This window comes from Danio rerio, chromosome 8 (assembly GCF_052040795.2).
Source record: "Danio rerio strain M-AB ecotype USA chromosome 8, GRCz13ab, whole genome shotgun sequence".
Taxonomy (NCBI): Eukaryota; Metazoa; Chordata; class Actinopteri; order Cypriniformes; family Danionidae; genus Danio; species Danio rerio.
The window spans coordinates 18,120,524-18,141,925 of record NC_141028.1 but is presented as its reverse complement, the minus strand read 5'-3'; the positions used below and the strand labels follow the sequence as shown (position 1 = coordinate 18,141,925).

General features: G+C 36.0%; 1 long non-coding RNA gene across 4 annotated transcripts in view; it reads left to right on the top strand.

Moving 5' to 3' along the window:
* The window catches only part of LOC141375597 (uncharacterized), a 123,757-nt gene that overhangs the window by 10,711 nt on the left and 91,644 nt on the right, over positions 1–21,402 (top strand). For all 4 annotated transcript variants that reach the window (XR_015497695.1, XR_015497697.1, XR_015497696.1 and 1 more), the window contains exon 2: positions 1,167–1,312. This is a non-coding gene — a long non-coding RNA (uncharacterized LOC141375597). The remainder of the gene's footprint in view (positions 1–1,166; positions 1,313–21,402) is intronic.

The following is a 21,402-nucleotide window of genomic DNA, read 5'->3' as shown; positions in this document are numbered from 1 at the left end:
CCATTTGTTTTTGTTGTCTGCGTGTGGATTAATCACTTGTCAGATTAATTAGGCATAACTGGTATTGTTTATTCAGTGTGTTGCATCCATTCACCCAGTCTCACAGATTTAGCGTTTTACCAATGAACTTGGGAGTAAAGTTGCATTGCGTCAAGTTAATATATAAGAGTTTGAAATCAGAGTAGCCGGTGACATTGATTTTGGCTAGGCTAACAATGCTAGCTTGGATGCTAAAACCATGTAGATTGAGTCCAGAGGTTCAGGTTGTGTGTCAGACGTTGTTTTACACTAGATGGCAGCCTTACCACACGGATGCATCCCATGATTCTCTTGTCTTCTGCAGTGGACACAAGGTCAAGCTGTTCTACTCAGAAATCTGCTGCAGTGTTTCTCTCATCCTGTTGGCGCAAAATAAGAGTCACTTGCTTTAATTTAAGACATGCAGATCTGTAGATTGTAGTACTGTTTTAACCATCTGCAATTTCAGCAGCTGCTTAACATATTAGCTAATTAACCAGCTGTAATATGTTTTTTAATGTGAAAAACTTGCTGCTTTAGTTGTAAAAACCACAGTAATGGTGTTGAAAGCTTTATATAAAGGTGTTTTGAGCACTCTAAATTATAAAAAAAACCCAAGGAATTGTGTTAATTCAGCTCATTTTATTTTATTTTTTTATTAATCATCAGTTATTTTAATACATCAGCACATACAAATACAGTCTCAGCTATACAGTAGGCAATATTGGGAAATATACAAACAAATAAACAGGAACGGACAAAACAAGTAAACAGACAGGCTAGGAACTAAATATGCACCATAGATAACAAAATCAGGAGAAATTATTATTGTAATGCTAAAAAAAGGTGTCCATAGCTGCCAAAAATCATCAGATTTTTGATCAATGTCATAGGTGAGTTTATTACTTTATTACTTATATAATTTACAAAATATAGTCTCTTGTCTTTTGAAAATGTGAAATAAATTAACTGTAGCTTTAATCAACACTGTGCCATTTCACCATTACAATTTACCAACCATTTTATTTCATAACATATTTAATAAATGAAAATTAAAAACATTAAAAAATTAAAAACTTGAAAATTAAAAACATGAAATTGTTCATGAACATGCTCATGTGGTTGCTCTTCTGTTTTTTTATCTTCAGGTTGTGAGATGTCTTCCTCAATTGTGATCCTGCCGTGAGCTGATAGGTGTGTGTGATGAGTTGATGATGAGGTCTGCATGTGATTACAGAGAGAGACACTGAAGGGCTCGACTGGACACAAATGCCACTGCTGAGACATCAGTCAGGTAAAGGTGAAGGGGAGTTAAGAATATGAGGTCAGCACTAACATGGTAAACAAACAAATTAATATTTATCACCACATTTTTTCTTTTGATTGATTACATGAAGAATTGCTGTTTCTGTTTGTTTTTTTCCTAAAAGTCTTATGCATAAATGAACAAATGAGGCATTATTTAATGAAGTCTGCAAATTTGAATACGTTTGTAGAGCAAAGACGAACCTATGATGAAGTCAGGTTTATAATTGATGCATTTTTGGCATACTGTGTTAGAGTTAAAGGTTTTCACACAGGGGATTTGTGGAATTTCTTATCGCTATAAATACTAAATACAGCCAGAAAAAATAATGTTTGAATTCTTGGTAGAATAAAATATACAAAATATATAAAAGAAAATATTCAACATATGTATGAAAAGCATCTCTCAGTAAAAACCTTCAGAATATAGATATGATTAAACCTGTGAAATTCAGTCTATAAAGTGGACATTAATAACGCTATCTCAGGGGTACCCAAACTTTTCAGCCCGCGACCCCCAAAATTGCAATGCCAGTGACTCACGACCCTTAATATCCTCTGAGGTGGTTATAAATATATAAACCTTGCACACAACGGCGCACACATACCAATAGGCCCAAGCCTATTCCTCATTTAATTTTGAAGAACGCCACTTGGAGACCATACTTCATGTTCAGCTGGGGCCTGTATTTATTTTTTAGTGTATGCGAGTGCCGTAAAGGTGTCAGAAAGTTTAACCTGGTGCTATAAAATCAATGTGCTGTGTCTTTATTATAACGTAATCACCCCAGGGGTTGCAGGGGTGGCTTTTTGTTTGCCTGTCATTTTTTTATGTTTATTATTAACATGTTAACGATGTTACTATTACTTACTATTTTGTTCTTGAGTAGGTTATGTATAAAATATGGTAACTTTAACAGTTTAATAAAATAAATTTGATTTTTGGAAATCGCCGACCCCCACTTTGGGAACCTCATGCAATTCATAACTTTTTGATTTATGGCTTATTTCTATTCATTTGTATGGTCACTTTCATATATTTTAATATGATTTGCTCATTCTGCGGTTTTGGGGGCATGACACCTTTTTAAAATCATTAATTAAAAAAAAAATGAAATTGCATGAATTTGTATGAATGATCCACTTTTATTGGCAATATATTGTTTAAAGTAGTTACATTTACTTTTCATATTAAGCTGATGTTTATAGCTCAGTGCTGAAAAACACAAATGCATTTCTTTCCATTAGTCCCAAAAAACAAATACGCTTTAAAAGCCAAAAAGGCCAACATCTCAAAACTAACAGGTGAATGAGGTACAAAAAAACCAACAAAGCTTGTTTTTATAATAAATCTATTAAATAATATATTTGACTGTTTTTCTTTTCTTAAAATGGCTTAACTTGAACTGCTGTAAAAAAAAACTTGGAAAAATATATATTTTATGGTACTTTATGAAATGGCAACAACGTCCAACAATGGATCCAACTTAGAAATGTAAAATTTCAAACTTTTTTATAATTAATCATTTTGTTTGAAGTGATTTAATTGGTGTTGCAGTATTAAAAGCTTTAACACAGAACTTATAAATGACACCTTATACATACTTTCCAACAGCTCATAATCCAACAGCTTTCATTTATTCCATTCTTTTTTGCTAAATATTATTAAAAACAAACTTAATATTGTATTATCATGTATATAACATACAGTAAATAAAAATATTTCCTCCAGTAAATATTCTAACAAATAAATAACAAGTCTAGTATATCTAGATGCATCAGAATAATGTAGCTACTAGTTAACAATGTTTGTATATTATACTATAAACTATACTACACCTGTCTTACCTGAACTGTCTCTATCAAATGGCCAATCTGCATCATTCTCATGGTCACTAAAACCCATCTCATCCTCACTTTCATCTGCAGGAAGAGCCAGTTCTGTCCTTTTCTTGTTTCACTTATCATATAACATTCATGCTGTTCGCTAATACACTGTTCCCTGTATTGATATCAAAAGTAGTATTGCCATTAAAACTAGATTGTATGCATAATGCAAATGTCATTACCTTACAAGTAATTAACATTATATTACTAGCATTCATGTTGTTTTTGTTACAACTTAAAAGTTCACAGTTGACCTTGCTAGCTAGCTAACCCATTGCAATATTGCACATTCCACTATTGCATATTGCACAGTGCTGCCATTTGGTAACACATATATTTGATCGATTTGCAAAAACTAATTTGACACCTTTTTTGAGCTGTGAATATGTCATCATATCATACTGGAGGTGATGTTTCAGATTTTTTTGTGAATCTGACATAACTTGATCCTTTGTTTTTATTGAAGTTTACATTCGCATATAGCAACTACTCACAATAAACGCCAGTCTGTCACAAATTGTGCTAAAGAAAAACACAGCATGTCATGTGACTTAACCAAAGCACATCATTGGCTACTCTAAGGTCTTCTCTTTCCAACAAAAATGTTTTAATGTTGGTCTTTAAGAAACAGTGGCAGAGAAATTAACAAGTATCATGTTGCCATTTGGTGACACAGTGCAGTAGAGGGTTAAGGTTCAAGAAACCCTTGAGTAAATTTGAGTGTGTTAAGCATCAATTAAGACAACGTCTGTTAGCTTCAATTTTGAATAAACCTGGTCAGCTAACTTCATCTTTTGGGTTAAATCATTTTTGGGGTGGGATTAAAATTAGTGACATATCTGCCTGTCCAGAGATGACATGTCAGTTTCTCATTATTATTCATAGCTAGTGTTCTCATACTATGAGAAGACCCTGTTTCTTAATTACTTATGACAGCACATGCTTTTTGAAGACAGACCTGCCATGCTGTGAGACTGCGGTTGCGCACGGCACTCAGTATTTAGCCGTTCATAAAGGGTAGTATGTTTTTATTTCCATGATCCACAGGGTTTGTTGCACGGTTTTTCCTGTGATGCTGTCAAGGCCAATACAGCAAAGCTATTGTAGCAAGCGTTTTTGTCGGGAGAGCTTTATGAGAATTGGGGAATGGTGGACTTTGTCTTTTATCAGTTCGTTACCATTCAGACACATCGCCTATACCCTTTCTGCTGTGTTTGCCTATGTTTAAAATATCTAGATCACCGGCAGGGCTTATGGTTGAAATAGGGCAAGATACCTGCTAGACCTGCTGTGTCTGCATTCAGACCCGGGGGTTCAGGAGGAGAGAAATCCTCCTAGTTTATGATGCTTTTATAAATACGATTATCTTTATAATGATTGAAAGAAAACATTTAAAATAATAGAAGGCATTTTGAAGTCACTGACATCCATAGCAGAAAAAATAAATATTATGAAAGTCAATGGCTACCATTTTCCAGAATCTCTTCTATTGTGTTCATCAAAACTCAAGGAAACACAAGCAAGTAAAAGTTGAATAAATAATGACAGATCCGAAGATACTTGCATTTTGGCAAGGGGTAAAGATTGAGATAATGAAAGTTACGCAAGAAAGACTATAAGAATACATTAAATGAAGCCACACCCTACAACAACAGCACAGTGGATAGAAAAACTTGATTCCATACAGTGTATCCGGAAAGTATTCATAGTGCTTCACTTTTTCCACATTTTTTTAATGTTACAGCCTTTATTTCCTCAATTTTACACGCAATAATATTAATACCATAATGACAATGTGAAAAAAGATTTTTGAAATTGTTGCAAATTTATCAAAAATACAAAACCTGAAAAATCTCATGTACATAAGTATTTACAGCCTTTGCCGTGAAGCTCTAAATTGAGCTCAGGTACATTTTGTTACTACTTTTCAGTCTTAAAATGTTTCAGCCGCTTAATTGGAGTTCACCTTTGGTAAATTCAGTTGATTGGACATGATTTGAAAAGGCACACACCTGTCTATATAAGGTCCCAGGGCTGAAAGCGCATGTCAAAGCACAAGCCGAGCATGAAGACAAAGGAATTGTCTGTAGACCTTCGAGACAGGATTCTCCCGAGGCATAAATATGGGGAAGGTTACAGATTTTCTTCTGCTCTAAAAGTTCTAATGAGCACAGTGGCCTCCATTGTCCATAAGTGGAAGATGTTTGGAACCACCAGGACTTTTACTAGAGCTGGCCGGTCATCTAAACTGAGTGATCGAGGGAGAAGAGCCTTAGTCAGGGAGGTAATCAATTAACCGATTGTCACTCTGTCTGAGCTCCAGCATTCTTCTGTGGAGAGAGGAGAACCTTACAGAAGGACAACCATCTGTGCAGCAATCCAACAATCAGGCCTGTATGGTAGAGTGGCCAGACGGAATCCACTCCCCGCCTGGAATTTGCCAAAAGGTGTGATCTGGTCTGATGAGACTAAAATTGAACTCTTTGGAATGAAAGCCAGGCATTACGTTTGGAGAAAACCAGGCACCGCTCATGACCAGGCTAATACCATCCCTACAGTAAAGCATGGTGGTGAAAGAATCACCCTGTGAGGATGTTTTTCAGCAGCAGGAACTGGAAGACTAGTCAGGATAGAGGGAAAGATGAATGCAGCAAAGACATCCTGAATGAAACCTGCTTCAGAGTGCCTTTGAAAATATCAATGAAGTGGCTTCAACTAGGTGAATGTCCTTGAGTGGCCCAGCCAGATCTAAATACTAATGAACATCTCTGGAGAGATCTAAAAATTGCTGTACTCCGTCGCTTCCAATCCAACCTGATAGAGTTTGAGAGGTACTGCAAAGGGGAATGGGCAAAAATTCCCAGATAGGTGTGCCAAGCTTGTGCCATCATATTCAAAAAGACTTGAGGCTGTAATTGCTGCCAAAGGTGCATCAACAGAGTATTGAGCAATACTTTTGTACATGTGATTTTTTTTATTTTTATTTTTTATTTTTTTTAATTTCAACTATTTAAAAAATCTTTTTTCACATTGTCATTATGGGGTATTTTGTGTAGAATTTTGAGGAAATAAATAAATGTAATTCATTTTGGAATAAGGCTGTAACATAAAAAATGTGGAAAAAATTAAGCGCTATGAATACTTTCCTGATGCACTGAATATAGAATGGAATATATGACCTCCCAACTCCAGTTGGAATTGGATATTTTTTAATTACCATTGCTATCTTTGAAGGTTTTGTTCAGTAAAAGGTTTAAACGTATAAAAATAAAGTTAAAAAAAAAAAAATTATGACAAGATTTAAATTGTTTAAATTTTGCACTTCTCGACCAACCTTCACCTGTTGATAAACCATTGCGTTCCTTTCCCACTCCAAGAAGCAGTTTTGCGGATCAGTGTTTCTGCATACATTTTTCCAGCTATCAGCTGTATACGGTGGGCGTCTCCTCCAGAAGCTTCTCCACTGGAATGAAACGCATTGAAGTGCAAGAATCTTTTAAGAGGCGAAAGCAGAAAGTAATTTTGCGAGCGCTCCGCCGCCGTTATCTGACTGTGTGTTTTTGCGAGTTTCCTCTGGCTGAGCTGTTATGAATAATTAGTGGAGGGAGAAGATAAATAGCCATGGGGCTTCCTGCTACTGAGGAAATCCATTTAGGTTATTACTCCTTACATAAAACTCATTTTCACTCTAAGAGCTGCCTTTACTGTCCATGCTGAATAACAAATAGAAAGTGCATAAACAAACAAAAGAAAGGCAATTACTTTTCCGCTCAATAGCGAACGGGCCTTGTCTCCGGGGTGTGTGAGGATGGTGTTTTTTTGGCAATCTGACACTTTAACGCTGGCTTGATTTGGCTTTGGCTGTATTACCTATGCGAAGGGTCAAGGTAAAAAGGCAGGAGTAGATTGGGGATCACAGGCCAGCGGAGGTCAGCTAACTGTGCATTTTTTTTCTCTGAAGGAACACCTTGAGGGTTATTGATTTAGGGGCGTCATTGGATACATTGATTTAAGGGAGTAATCGGATGCTGTCTGATGTGGGTTTTCGTCCTCCAGTGGCCTTGGCCTCCTGCCCTCTGAGGCCTGATTCGTGACCCATGTGGTCAGTGTCACATCACAGGCCGTCTGCTGTCTGTTGGGATTAAATGTCAGGACGCTGTAGGCAGAGATCGACTTGGATTGTTTTGATTTTGCTGTTGCTCGTATTAAATTTGCAAGTCATGCACAATCACACGTGTACATCTAATTGGTTTAAATTGTAAAATAAAAAAAAAAGTGAACTGATGATAACCTCTTTAATTTATTTATAATTTAATATGTAGTTTGATTAGTTTATAATAATAGTAATAATAATAATACTACTATTATTACTATTACTACTATTATTACTATTATTATTTCGACTAAGTCGAAAAGAAAATTAATAATAAAAAAAATAATAAATAATTAATAATAATAATAATAATAATAATAATAATAATAATATATGTAAGTATATAAAAACATACACTATTAATAATGGAAAAATTGTTACAATACATTTGTAATCCATTTGAATGTATTTGTGTGTATGTTTGATAATATGGGAACAAAATGTATACAGGGTGTCCGCTGCATCTTAAAAAGTTTTAGAATGTCTTAAATTTTAAAACCTAAATTTGATGCCTTTTAAGTTTTTAAATTCACTGACGTATTATGTTGTAGGTCTTAAATTGTTTTAAACGGGTCTTAATTTTGTTTTGTCCAAAAAAAAGCTACCTAATTTGGGCTGACATCCATCCAATGATCAACAATACATCTAAATAAAACCTTATTTTTTATATAAGTTTTTTATTGCAAAGAGAAACAGTTCCCAACAGCTGTTAGACATTTTATTTTACAGCAAAAACCCTAAATTCCCTAATCAGGGAAAAAAAACTAAAAACAATTACACAATTCCTCATGATAATACCAGGTTATTAGAAAAAACCCTTTTTAAGTCTAAAATTTCATTATTAATGGTCTTAAAAGGGTCTTAAAAATTCTTAATTTTGACTTTATATAACCCTCTATATAGTTTATCTTAATAGTATAATTATTAACTCAATATTACTTATTTTTCAAACAGACTAAATAATATTTAGTTTTAAAAACACAATTTTATATAAGTCATTTGTTTAATTATATTATAAATTTAATTATATTGTACAAATGTATTGAATGATATGTATAGTATTATTTAAATTTACATTTATATATAGTTTATTTATTGTGTATGTATTTACATATTTTTTTATAATACAATATGCAAACTACATTAAAATCTAAATACTTAAGATAATGTTATTTATTTATTCAAATTATGTAATAAGTTTTAATGTCTATATATAACTGTATATTGGTATGCTATATACAAATATAATAAGTATAATAATTGTGCAAGTAAATATTTGTATATTTACAAAATATACATATTTATTGTTAAAATATCAATTTATTTCAGTTTTTTTTAATTAAATAGAATAATATAGAATATATATTTGTAATCATAAAATTATCTCAGAATTATATTCAATTAATTATCTGCTTCATTTAATTTATATGAAATCTTAATATATTTAAAATGTATCTGAACAGTATATTTAATGCAATAATACAAAAAATATTGTAAGACTAAAACTCAAATGAAAAGTTTTTGCAGAAAGGAAAAACAAGTTCTAAGTGAACAGTTGGTCTGAAGTTTTTTTGGTGGCGTTTTCTGTAGTGTGTGGTGTGATCTGTCTTCTTGGTTTTGAAGTGTCAGAATCTCTGCAGGAGGAACACAATTCACCTCTCCCACACAGTTTTACCTGAGCGATTCACAGTCTCTTCACTGCCTCAGGAACACTTTTAGTGCAGAAAGCACCATTTTGCTATAACTGTTGAATCTTTCATTAACATAAATACAATGGTGCTTTTTATCTTCCAGAAAACTGACCACAAAAAGATTGTCATTTTTGAGATTCTTCTCTCTTTCAGCAAGTTGAGTTAAAGGGACGTTCAGACTGAATGTGTTTTTCCTTTTTCAATGCGCTACTTTTCTATTGTTTGTCAATGTAAACACACTCAATGAACCTGTGTGACTTTTACACTTTTAAATCGCTGCTTTTTTTAGATGTCGTGTGAAGTTCAAAGATCTTCAACTTTCACACACAGTGCAGCTCATCAATGTCAATTTCACAGCAGTGGACCAATCAGAAGAACTCTGAGGCAGGGCAACCGCTGCTAGTTTCTGTTTACAGATGCTCTGTGCCCAGATACACTCCTCCTTTGTTGTTTTTTTTCCGAACAATTCCAACTGATGCTTCTTTGCTTCTAAAAATGCTTGTCACGGCACTCTGGAATGGGTTTAAAAAGTGCAGTGCATTGCGAGGTCCACATGACTCGATATTATGAAAGGGATGTAATAACAAAGTCCCTTTAAGTGTTTTCTATAGTCTTTGGTAATAAGGACAGTAAAATAATGATATTATGTTATAAGCACTTGAAGATCCTCCTCCGCCATGATATAACGGTAAATAAAATTTTCATGCCAACCTTCTCCTATACACTGAACCATGCAATGGTAGTTCCACCTCCAAGCTCTTTTGATTGGTTTATTGCTGTGATGAGCTGTGCTGAAAGGTGAAAAGTTGACACGGCGTCTAAAGTACACGGCATTCATGTGCACAGTGCTTCAAAAAATGCTAGACGCAAGCATAATGGCCAAATACGTCCATCAAGTGTGTTTACATAAAAAAACAATAGAAAGTACCACGCTGGAAAGAAAAAAAAAGTTTGTGTGATTGGCACCTTAGGCTAGTAACGGGATCTGCTCCAGCTGGCTGATTGGCACAGGGTACATTTTTACTAGTGTGTATAGTTATGCATGCCACACACTACAGTTTTGCATCCTCCAAAATAGAGACTTCAGGAAATACAGCAGACCCCGTATTTAAAAAAAAAAGATGATTACAAAGTTGAAATTATGACTATAACATAATTATGAGATACAAAGTCTATTGGCTTTATTTTGACGATCCATGGGCAAAGCGCAGGGCGCAAAAGCAAAAAGGTCATGCCAGAATCCACTTTTGCTATTTTTAAGACAGAAAAATACGCTTTGCGTCGTGGCGCATGGTCTAAAAGTGTTGAGCTTATTTTCTTAATGAGTTATAGGTGTGTTTTGAGAATAAACCAATCAGAGCATTCTATTTAGGAGTCAGTTGCGTTACGCCATAGCGCATTTGCTATTTACATGAAGGACTTTGCAAGTGGAAAAACTGAGCGTTTCACTGGCAAGAAATCAGTTAAACAGCGCATCTACAGTGTGAGAATGAGAGATGAGCCTCCTCATTATTTACTTTTACTTTCACTCTCGTGGATAGGGAAACTTCTTGTACGCACAGACATCCTATAGCCTATACAAAATTAATTTCGTTTTTAAAGCGCAAAGATTTGTTTCAAAACTATTTCTAGATTCAATTTCCAGCAAACAAATATATGAACAATAATAACGAAGTGTGCTAAAGATAAAAAAAGTTAAAGTTTTATCCTAATACACATGCTGTGCCCCATATGGTCTAAACCTTGACAGGTGGGCAAATATTCGCATTTATTCGTCTGTCCATCCATCCATCTATCCATCCATCCATCCAAATTTTAATCTATCCATCGGTCCATCCATCCATCCATCCATTTATTCATCCATCCATCCATCCATCCATGTATCCATCCATCCATCCATCCAAATTTTAATCTATCCATCCATCCATCCATCCAAATTTCAGTATATCCATTCAAACTCAGTCCATCCATCCATCCATCCATACAAATTTCAGTACATTCATCCAAATTACAATCCATTCGTCCATTCAAATTTCCATCCATCCATCCATCCATCCATCTATCCAAATTTTAATCTATCTATCAATCTGTACTATTATCCATCCATCCACCCATCCGTCCTTTCATCTATCCATCCGTCCTTTCCATCCATCCATCCATCCATCCATCCATCCATCCATCCATCCATCCATCCGTCCTGTCATTCATCCTGTCATCCATCCATCCATCCATCCATCCATCCAAATTGCAGTCCGTCCATCCAAATTACAATCCATCCATCCATCCATCCATCCATCCATCCATCCATCCATCCATCCATCCATCCAAATTTCAGTCCATCCATCCAAATTTCAGTCAATCCATCCATCCATCCATCCATCCATCCATCCATCCATCCATCCATTCATCCATCCATCCATCCATCCATCCATCCATCCGTTCATCCGTCCATCTATCATCCAAAATTTAGTCCATCCATCCAACCATCCATTTATTTGTCCATCCATCCATCCATCCATCCATCCATCCATCCATCCATCCATCCATCCATCCATCCATCCATTCATCCATCCAAATTTCAGTCTATCCATCCAGCCGTCCATTTATCCATATATCCATCCATTCATCAATCCACCCATATTTCAGTCCAACCATCAAAATTACCATCTATCCAAATTTCAGTCCATCCATCCATCCATGCATCCATCCATCCATCCATCCATCCATCCATCCATGACTATACCAGATTTATAATTCACATTTTGCAATTTCCCTTCTATATCCACGATTTCCTGAATCTAGAAGTTAAATTCATTCATTCTTTTTCCCTCGGCCTTGTCCCTTTATCCATCTGGGGTTGCCACAGTGGAATAAACCGGCAAATTATGCAGCATATATTTTACACACCGGATGCCCTTCCAGCTGAAACCCAGTAATGGGAAACTTTTATACACGTTATTTCACACACAATCAATATGACCAATTTAGTTTGTGGGGGAAAGCAGAGCACCCGGAGGAAACCCACGCGAAAACAAGGAGAACATACAAATGCCAACTGACCCAGCCAGGACTCGACCCAGCGACTTTCTTGCTGTGAGGCGACAGTGCAAACCACTGAGTCATAGAAGTTAAATTTACAGTTAAATTGATAGGATGAATTAAAACATGACACATCTTGTTCTTGACTTTAAATGGTTTTAACTTGTTTTGTTTTGCTGGTCTCATATTTCCACTCTATGCCCATAATCATCATACAGTAGTTCCCGATAAGCAGACAAATGCCTTGGTTTTCCTTCCTGTCACTCTACACTGTATTCCCTCAAATGTCCTCAGATTTAGCAGACACACACACACATATATATGCATGTTCTCACTCACAGCGGGAAATGGTTGGATCAGTCTGATATGCGTCATTTTAAGCAGCTTTGATGTTTTAAACATAAAAGATGAGACAAAAAAGTGCTCACTATTAAGTGCGACTGTGCCAAGTCTTCTATTACGCTCCGCAACACTCCTCCATTCACAGCCCATTGTAATGTTGGACGCTTTCAAAGCCATCACTTCGTCTCTGTACCCAAGATGAGAGACAATCCACATGTGATTGGCAGAAGTAGGTCTGTCTAAAACATTGACTTTGCTGTGTTGTACCTTCTCCATATCTCTGTCACGCGCAAACATGCACTCACGCATGATTTTTTTCTCTTCCTCTTGTCACTTACTACCTCATACACACTTTCATTCTCTCTCATGTTAAATTATAGCACGACGTACGAGTATGAGAGTCATCAAATGAAGATTAAAGACGGCCCTGTTTCTCTGACAGCTCCGTCTCTGGGCCTGTCCTTACGCCTCTGGGGAACAGAGACAATTACATTTAAAATGGATTCGTTCAAAGCATTGAACAACTCATTAATTGCATATTGCAAACAGTACGTTTCAGCAGAAAGTACTGATGAGGAACAGCAAGAAGCCATGGAGAGAGAGGAAAAAAAATTGAAGCTCTCGCCATTTGGTTACGTGCCTGAATTCGTAATTTGAGGTTATAGGCGCCCATTGAAGGGATTTGGATGAGTATAGCGTTTACTGACGAGGAATACCATCAGTTGACTTGTGTTTAGCAGTGTGCTGAAAATAGTAAGTATGAGCTAGTTTCGTTACTTCAGTAAACGGGCCCGGTTCTTGCCAGCCACAGAAAGGTGGGCTGAGAGAAATCCCTGGGTTTTTTGGGGATTAGGAGAATGTAAAGAGTGTGTAAAAGTGTAAAAATTATGTAATTTATTGATGGAATAGCAAAAATGTTGTAATAAAGTTCTTGCTTTGAGTTGCATATTATATGAAGTCATTTTAAGCACAAATATACACTGGAAAACAGTGTCAGTTTTATCAAATAAAATGAGTGTGGTTAACTCAAAATTGACTGAAAGTTAATTCTACTCATTTGAAAATAGTTTTGAACTCTTGTTCAAAAGAGTGTTGAAGGTATTGAGTTAATTAAATACCTCATTACTTCAACTTAAATGGAGTAAGTTCACAGTACTCTTGTAGATTAGTTTTTTTTTAACTCAAATGGTTTGCAGCAAGCGGTTTTCTCAAACGGTTTGAGTTGCCTTAACTTATAGGGTTTTACAGTACTTAGTTGGTTTAAGTCCTCTTGGATTTGTCGGCTGTTTGCAATTAAAGGAGCAGCAGAGACTATGGGACTTTGTCAGACTTTGACAGGGACTTGATCAGTAACTTTTACAGTTCAAATCGACCGTTTTCTTCTTCCTCCAGATCAGAACATGTAAGTCTAATTAAAAGTGTTGCTTCGTTTTGTGTAGTTTGCAAAATATGTTTATTTGTGTTACACGTTGTAATCGCCCCGCGTAACTTGTACATATATCTATTATAGATTATTGCTTATACTGTATCTCTCAGGTTAAATCTGTTTGGAGATATTCACATATCGTGTCCAAAACTATGTTAAAATGTGACGTGTCCTTCTTCATTTACTGATTTTAAATGCGTTTCTGAACTGGTGATCCCCTGCTGTTTGTCTTTGCTATGGCCATCATCAGCTGTTCCTACACACACAGCATGGTTTATTTTTAAAATAGTTCAACTTTTGCCACTGTGTGGATTAATATTGAATGTGTGTCGTTGTTTATACTTGGGGTTAGGTTATGAGTAGAGTAATATGCTGGTGTTTAACTGCGTTGCTTTATTTTACTCCAATCAGCGCAGATTAGATTCGCACTAAGGAGGGGTCTGTGAACAAATGAATTGCTGAATGAATCATATGGGAGTCGCTGGGATAATTAGGAAAAAATAAATGTATAAGATAAGGCAATGAAAGAGTTTTTTGACCTTGCACGCATATCAGCCTGTTGTTGGAGACCTCAAAACCAAAATATGACCCTTTTTAATGCAAAATGGGGGCTCTTTAAGTTCACAGTACTCATTAGGATTAGTTTTTAAAAAAAAAAAATGGTTAAATGGTTTGTTGCAATCGGTTTCCTCAAACAGTTTAAGTTACCTTAACTTTTTGGGTTTTACAGTGTAGTTTTAATGAAGAGTTATATTAAAATCCTGTCAACATTCAGAATGGATAATGACTGGAATAATAAGTTCACAAATTCAAGCAATATTGTAATCTTTTTAAAGATAGAATGAAATTTGTCTAATAATCAGGAAATATTTTAAAGTGTGAAATTGAGTATGCCTGTGTAGGAATATTTTATAATTTGAACCCAAAGAATGGCCAGTCTGTCAGACAAAGAAGAGCCAGAGTCAGATATTCAAATAAATAAGGTTTACTGGAGATAGTTTGCAATTTCATCAGCAGAAGCCAGCTTCAACACTCGCAATGAGTTCCTTGGCCGCTCTGCTTACAATCACAAATCAATAAGAATTATACTCTCTACACAAGACCAGAAAGGGTGTGATGCTGGAAACAGGTTCCGATTGGTTAAAACAAAAATATACAGATCTAAATATGTATGTCAATGCATTCACTGCGTAAAACATATGCTGGATCCCCTTAATAAGGGGACTGAGCCGAAAAGAAAACGAATGAATGAATGAATGAATGAATAATAATAATAATAATTTTACAACATAGAAAACATAATTAAAATAGCAACAATAATAATTGTAGTAATATTAATAAGAAATAAAAAAAAATCAATTGTAATAATAATGTAGCTAATAATAATAATAATAATAAATAGAAATATTATTGTTACTAATTATAGTACATAATAATAAAAATAATGATAATAACAGTACTAATAATAAAGCTACTATTATAACAACTATTATTTATTTAATGTTATTTATTATTAAAATTGTTATTATTATTAATAATAAAGTAAATCAGTAACAGTGACAGTTTTTATTTTTTACATGTTGATATCGTCTCAATTATATGAATCACTCAGAAAGCACAGTTTTTAACCAATGTCATTATCAGGTCAGTTTTATGCTGTAAATCAGCCTGCTACTGTCTAGTTCTTCTTAGTTTTATTTGAGTATTGACTTGATGCTGAAGTACCTGTACATTTGACAGCCTAACACTGAAATATAAGTTGCAAACAGAGTTAGCCATGTCAGCTTCATGGACAAAGATAAGCTGCTAACAGGTTTTCTCCTGAACCGACAGCCTCACGCATAGCCATTGTCAGTTACACTCTTGACCATTAGATAGCAGATAGCAGACTTACTGAAGGGGGCAGTTTGTGTCCTGACAAGGCATATGTTGGTCTGCCAGTGCTGTAAGCAGCGCATCACAAATGTACTGTGACTCACAGGCCTTCTTCGGCATCGCTGTTTGAGAGAGTGGGAGAGTTTGGAAAGAAAAAAAGGCAAAAACAAGTAGGAGTCGCGCAGCAGGGGCTTTTGGAGTGGGCACTCTTCCAAAGTTGTTAAGGGCATTAATATTTCAAGAGCCCTTTGTTTTCCTCCAGGGCCATCTTTTACAAGCAGCCAATTAGCGTCGGAGGAATGGCAGAGGCCGGAGCCGCTCCTCCTCATTGCCTGTAAATTAGCGGCCGCGCAGTTTGGAAAGGGACAGCTGTGTGTGTGTGGATGCTTCGTGAGACCCCGATGTCTGTTTGACCAGCGCCAGTGGGGAAAACATGAATCCTACTTATAGCAAATTAGTTATAAAGCCCATTTAAGATGCTCGCTAATTTTAAACGCTCCCTAGTTTCTCTTTGACCTGCGTTGTTGATTGGATAATCGTGGCACATACGTGAGCGAATGCCTTTGTGTTTGGAATTGGGGAATTGCAGCAGGCACAAACAATGGTTTGCATAGTGCTGGGACTCAGAGTAAATTAATTAACAGCATATCACTCTGTAGAAGCGCTGGACGCAGCTGAATGCTTCGCTAACCCGCCGAGTTGCACACTGATTCTGCCTCCCCTGATGGAGGAAAGGAAAACGGGGAGAAAGAAATACACACACACACATACACACACACACATCTCTGAGGGGAAACGCTCTGAATCTATAATAGGCCATTCAGTGCGAAGTACTTTTGTTTCAAGACACGCCTCTTCGGCTCCCGCTTTTTGACAGACTTCAAACTTTTCCGATTGACTTTGCGCTAGATGTGAGCACTTGCAAAACTTAGCTATGTATACAGTTTAGTGCAGTTATAAGCAGCACACTGGTAATGATAGTAAAATGCCAACAGCTTTTTATTCCTTTGGGTGACCAAATTTGTCAGACCGGAATATGGGACACACAGTCAGGATGTATTTTTGTAACATACTGCAAGTACTCAGCAACATTCCTCACTATATTTTTTCCAACAAGTTTTGTTTACTGAATGGCTTTCGTAAATGTATATGTAAAAATTTTCTTGACATGCACTGATTTAACAATTATTTCAGACATGATAACGTAGGGCTGTGCAATATTGCAAAAACATTATCATGATATCATGTTTCATGTTATTGGATATCAATAATTATTGAATTGTTTAATTGTTGTTTTACTACTTTATTTTAATTTAACAACATTACTAAAGCAAAAAGTTTTAATAGTCAAAAACAAAATTTTTTAAACAAAATATCTGATCTCTTTACAATAAAATAAACAAAAGTGTTAAAGAGACCCTTAAACTTGATAAATAAAATGTTACAAAGTGTGTGCAATGGTATAGGTAGATCAAAATATGTAAGCTGTCAATAATGATTATAAAGTAAATACTAAACATCATTATTCAAATACATACTGCAAAATAAAAAATTGTGAAGTTGAATGACTACATTACCACTATGCTAAAACAATCTTTTAGATGGGGAGTTAATGGCTGGGATGCACACGAAAGGAAACCTAAAAACCAATCTGGCGACATCCTTACATCCATTTTTTATTTACATTCTCCTTACTGCTGCTATACGGCACTCATTTTTTACATGTGTTGTTGTTCTGACCATAATTGTCAAGCGCAAGCATGTGGTTTCCTTCACCATTTTCTATGGCGTCTCTCGTAACTAGTCAGCCATCAACCGTTTTCTTAGCGGACGACAAACGGACAAACCATTGCTGCAGCTCAAATGCAGTTTGAAGATGACGATGAAGGTTATAGAGAAAAGTAAAAAGCACTGCAGTTTTTGAGTGTGCTGTGGTTGTCTGAGGTAAATAGTCTGCCTTTATTACTGAAATGGGTATATTCAATACAAAGTGTGAAGCAGATTGGTTAGTTGTACTTGCATAAATTGTGGTGCGCTCACGGCATTCAGAAAAGTTTAGATGCACACCATGTGCGCGTGGTGCAAGTCTCACGCCTACATTGGAAATGACAAAATTTCACCCTAAGCTTATTGGCATTCCTTCCAGGTGTGCGTTTAGCAGTCAGCTTTTTATAAAACTGTAGCGTTTCATACCAAAACTTTATACCGATTTTAATTTTTTTTTTTATTCGTTTAAATTTTTATTGACAATAATGTTTGGTCAATAAATATCAATAATGATTTTATCACCCAGCCCTATGATAACATTCATTTATGTTCATTCAGGCTCAAGTAAAAGTACCATTACTTGCCAAAAGGTAGTGCAAGTAAAGAAAAGTATCTGTTCGAAACACTACTCAAAGTATGAATAAAAAGTAACACTTCTAAAAGTACTTAGTAGTGAGTTGTATGCTATAAACATTATTCTACCCTATAACCCACAAGTTATGTAGCTTACTTTAGATTGTTTTTTAAATGTGTAAGTTTAATTATGTGTCATTCAAATTTAAAACGTGTCAATTTAATGTGAAAACATATTACATTTAAGATATGCACCTATAACAGGCCGTAAGAAAGTAAGTTGATGAGATAACATGGGGCAAAATCTGTGTAACCTAAAGGATGAAAATCTAGCTGTGATGGTATGTTAATGCTCAGGTTATGTGCTTTGAACCCCGACAATGTGTGTACTCACACTAGTATTTCAGACATGATAACGTAGGGCTAGTAGGCACAGTTGTCTTGAACCGTGCCCAGGCGCGATTATACCCCCTCCCCTTTCCCCCTCGGCCTCTCACCCATTGCAATTTTACCTTCCGAGCCCAAGCACGCTTACTTCATAGATGATGCGACTGTTCAGTTTTGAAGAGAAGCACACTCACTAGAAGTAAAATGGAGATTGCTGTAGTAATATTATTTTGTATTATTTTAAGTCATTTGGGATGAGATGACACACAGTCAAATGTTTTGCTGAACAGATCTACCACTTTTGACGCTTTTCATGAAAGTCATCATGCTGCACGTATTAAGGTGTTTGTGTACCGCACCTCACCACATGATGAGGGACAATAATGTTATTAAAAACACAGGAAACACGGAGCTGCTGCTGCTTTACGTCAGAGTCTGTGTATTGTTTGAGCAGCAAGCCCCTTCCCCTCATTAGATATGCAGTCCACAGGCAGAAGTAGCCAATCAGGAAGATGTGAATCGTTGCATCACATTCCATTAATTTACGATATTTATATATTTCTTTTTCATAAAACGAAAGCGTACAGACTTAAAAAAGACAAATTAACTTTGATTTTCAATTTAGAATAATTTGTAACCACTTCACTTGCTGAAGGTGGCAGCTGACCTGCAGTGAGGGGTTTGCATATTTAAACAACTATGACAGTTTGCTTTTATTGAAAGTGAGAATGATTAATAAATCCATAAGAAGCAGTTCCTTAAAAGTGATGTTGCGTATTCAGTTTCGTGCTCAGGTGCGAGTGTACCACGCCAAAGCCAACTGAACCACACTCTGGACACCTCTTCCAACTGGGCCAGGGCCGGCCAGCTGAATCGCACCCAGGCGTGATATGAAGTACTCACACTTTTCAAACAAACCGTGAAATGCGTGTACCCACATTTCGGATAGCCTAGTGTGAGTACACCCTATGAGAGTCTAGCAGTTGGTGCCACAAACCAAGCTCATGCAACACTGATAGAATCAATAGTGTCTGGATGCAAACTTGAATTTGAAAAATGAGAGTGCATATATCCATTTCTAGCAATGTCAGACACAATGCACTCAATGAAGCTAGTGATGCCACTGTGAGGGGTGGGGTTAGGTGTGTGCATTAAGACCATTGCATTAAAACCATCTGCATACCGACCTCATTCAATAGAATTCATGCAATTAAAGTATGTATTTGAAAACAAAACATTCTGTAGTGCAATGTGAAACCTCAGTGAAAATCACTAAATCAAGTTAGTTTAACTTATAGTTTTTAAAAACGTTTCTTTGACTTAAGAGTTTAAGATTTTGACTTCTTTTGAAAGAGTTATGGTGACGCATTACATTACGCAGAACTCAAACCTAATGTTTTGTTTTAACTTAACTCTACTACCAAGCCAGTCCTCACCCTTTTGTTTCAAAACTTAAATGTTTTGCTGCAATGAGATTGCCTCAAACAGTTTGAGTTCATTTATCATATCAGGTTTTTACAGTGTATAATTTGTAGTACAAGGTGGTGACTGAAGGTTGAAGCAACAAAAAATGTAAGTAAATAAAGTAAAAGGGGACATTTTTTTAAATCTACTTAATAAAGTACAATTCTTGAGTAAAACTGCGGTCATCTGAGTATTTGTAATGTTACTTTACACCACTGGCTATAACTAGAAAATTTATTTCACGTCTTCTCTGCTCTTTCCATTGCTCACTGCCTCAGAATGGCTTCAGGAAAACGTGCAGCTTAAGTTCAAGACAAATTTCCTACCAAAGAAAATAAACTCAAATGCTACTTGATTAGTATGGCAATGTGATTGGATTGGTTTTGATCTTTAAAATATACTGACATGATTGATTACCATTGATTATGCTATTTTTGTGTCACAAGACTCCTAATACTGCTCAGAAAAATGTTTTGGGAAATGTGTAGTAGGGACGAAACACAACTTTAATCAGAACAATAAAAACAGAGCTGAAGATAGGAAAAACAGTACTTCTAATTACCCTATACTTTAAACACAATGCTGTATGTGAGCATTTGATGTTCTAACCTGTTATTCAATGTTATGAAACAATGTTTAAGCATGTTGTGACACTGCAACAATTTAGTAGCTAATGTGTGATGGATGTCAGAAATTTACGCCCACCCGTTGCTTTAATTAAGCTAGAAAAAGCTAATCCCAGTAGCTTGGGAGCGCAGAAGGAGATGGGGAAATGTAGCCTAGAATCGGAGAGATGAACTGTCAGGTTTTTGGGAGAGTACAGAGGGTTACAGGAACAACTTATAGCTGTACAGCACAAAACGAAATAGTGGAGCACAGTTAGTTCTGAAGGAGGAGGAATAAAGTGGAAAATATGTCACCTGGTTGTGTCTTTCTTTTGAATTTGCCCTTGATTAGGATGGTAAATCTATTTATATTCTGCATTGGTCACCACCGAATCTGATGCATGACATTTTAGCTGCCCATATTTTTTGCTATAAACACATAAAGATTTTTAAATCGGTCGAATGAATCACCCCGCAGACTGACTCTAATAACGGATGTTTGCACTAATTAGTGACTATTAGTAAATATTAGCTCTAAGTAAAACAACGGCATGTTTAATTTTCATCACCTATTTGATTTGAGTTTGACTGAAAAATGGTTTAGGTGGTGCGGTGACTCAGTGGTTCGCCTTACAGCAATAATGTCTCTGGTTCGAGTCCTGGGTGGGCCAGTTGGTGTTTCTGTGTGGAGTTTGCATGTTCTCCCCATGTTGGCGTGGGTTTCCTCCGGGTGCTCCGGTCTTCCCGACAGCCTAAAGACATGCTCTATAGCAGTGGTCCTCAACCACCAGACTGATTGGTAGCGGGTCGCACAAGAAATCATTAATTTTTCCCCATTTTATTTATCATCTAAGTCTGAACGATCTTTTA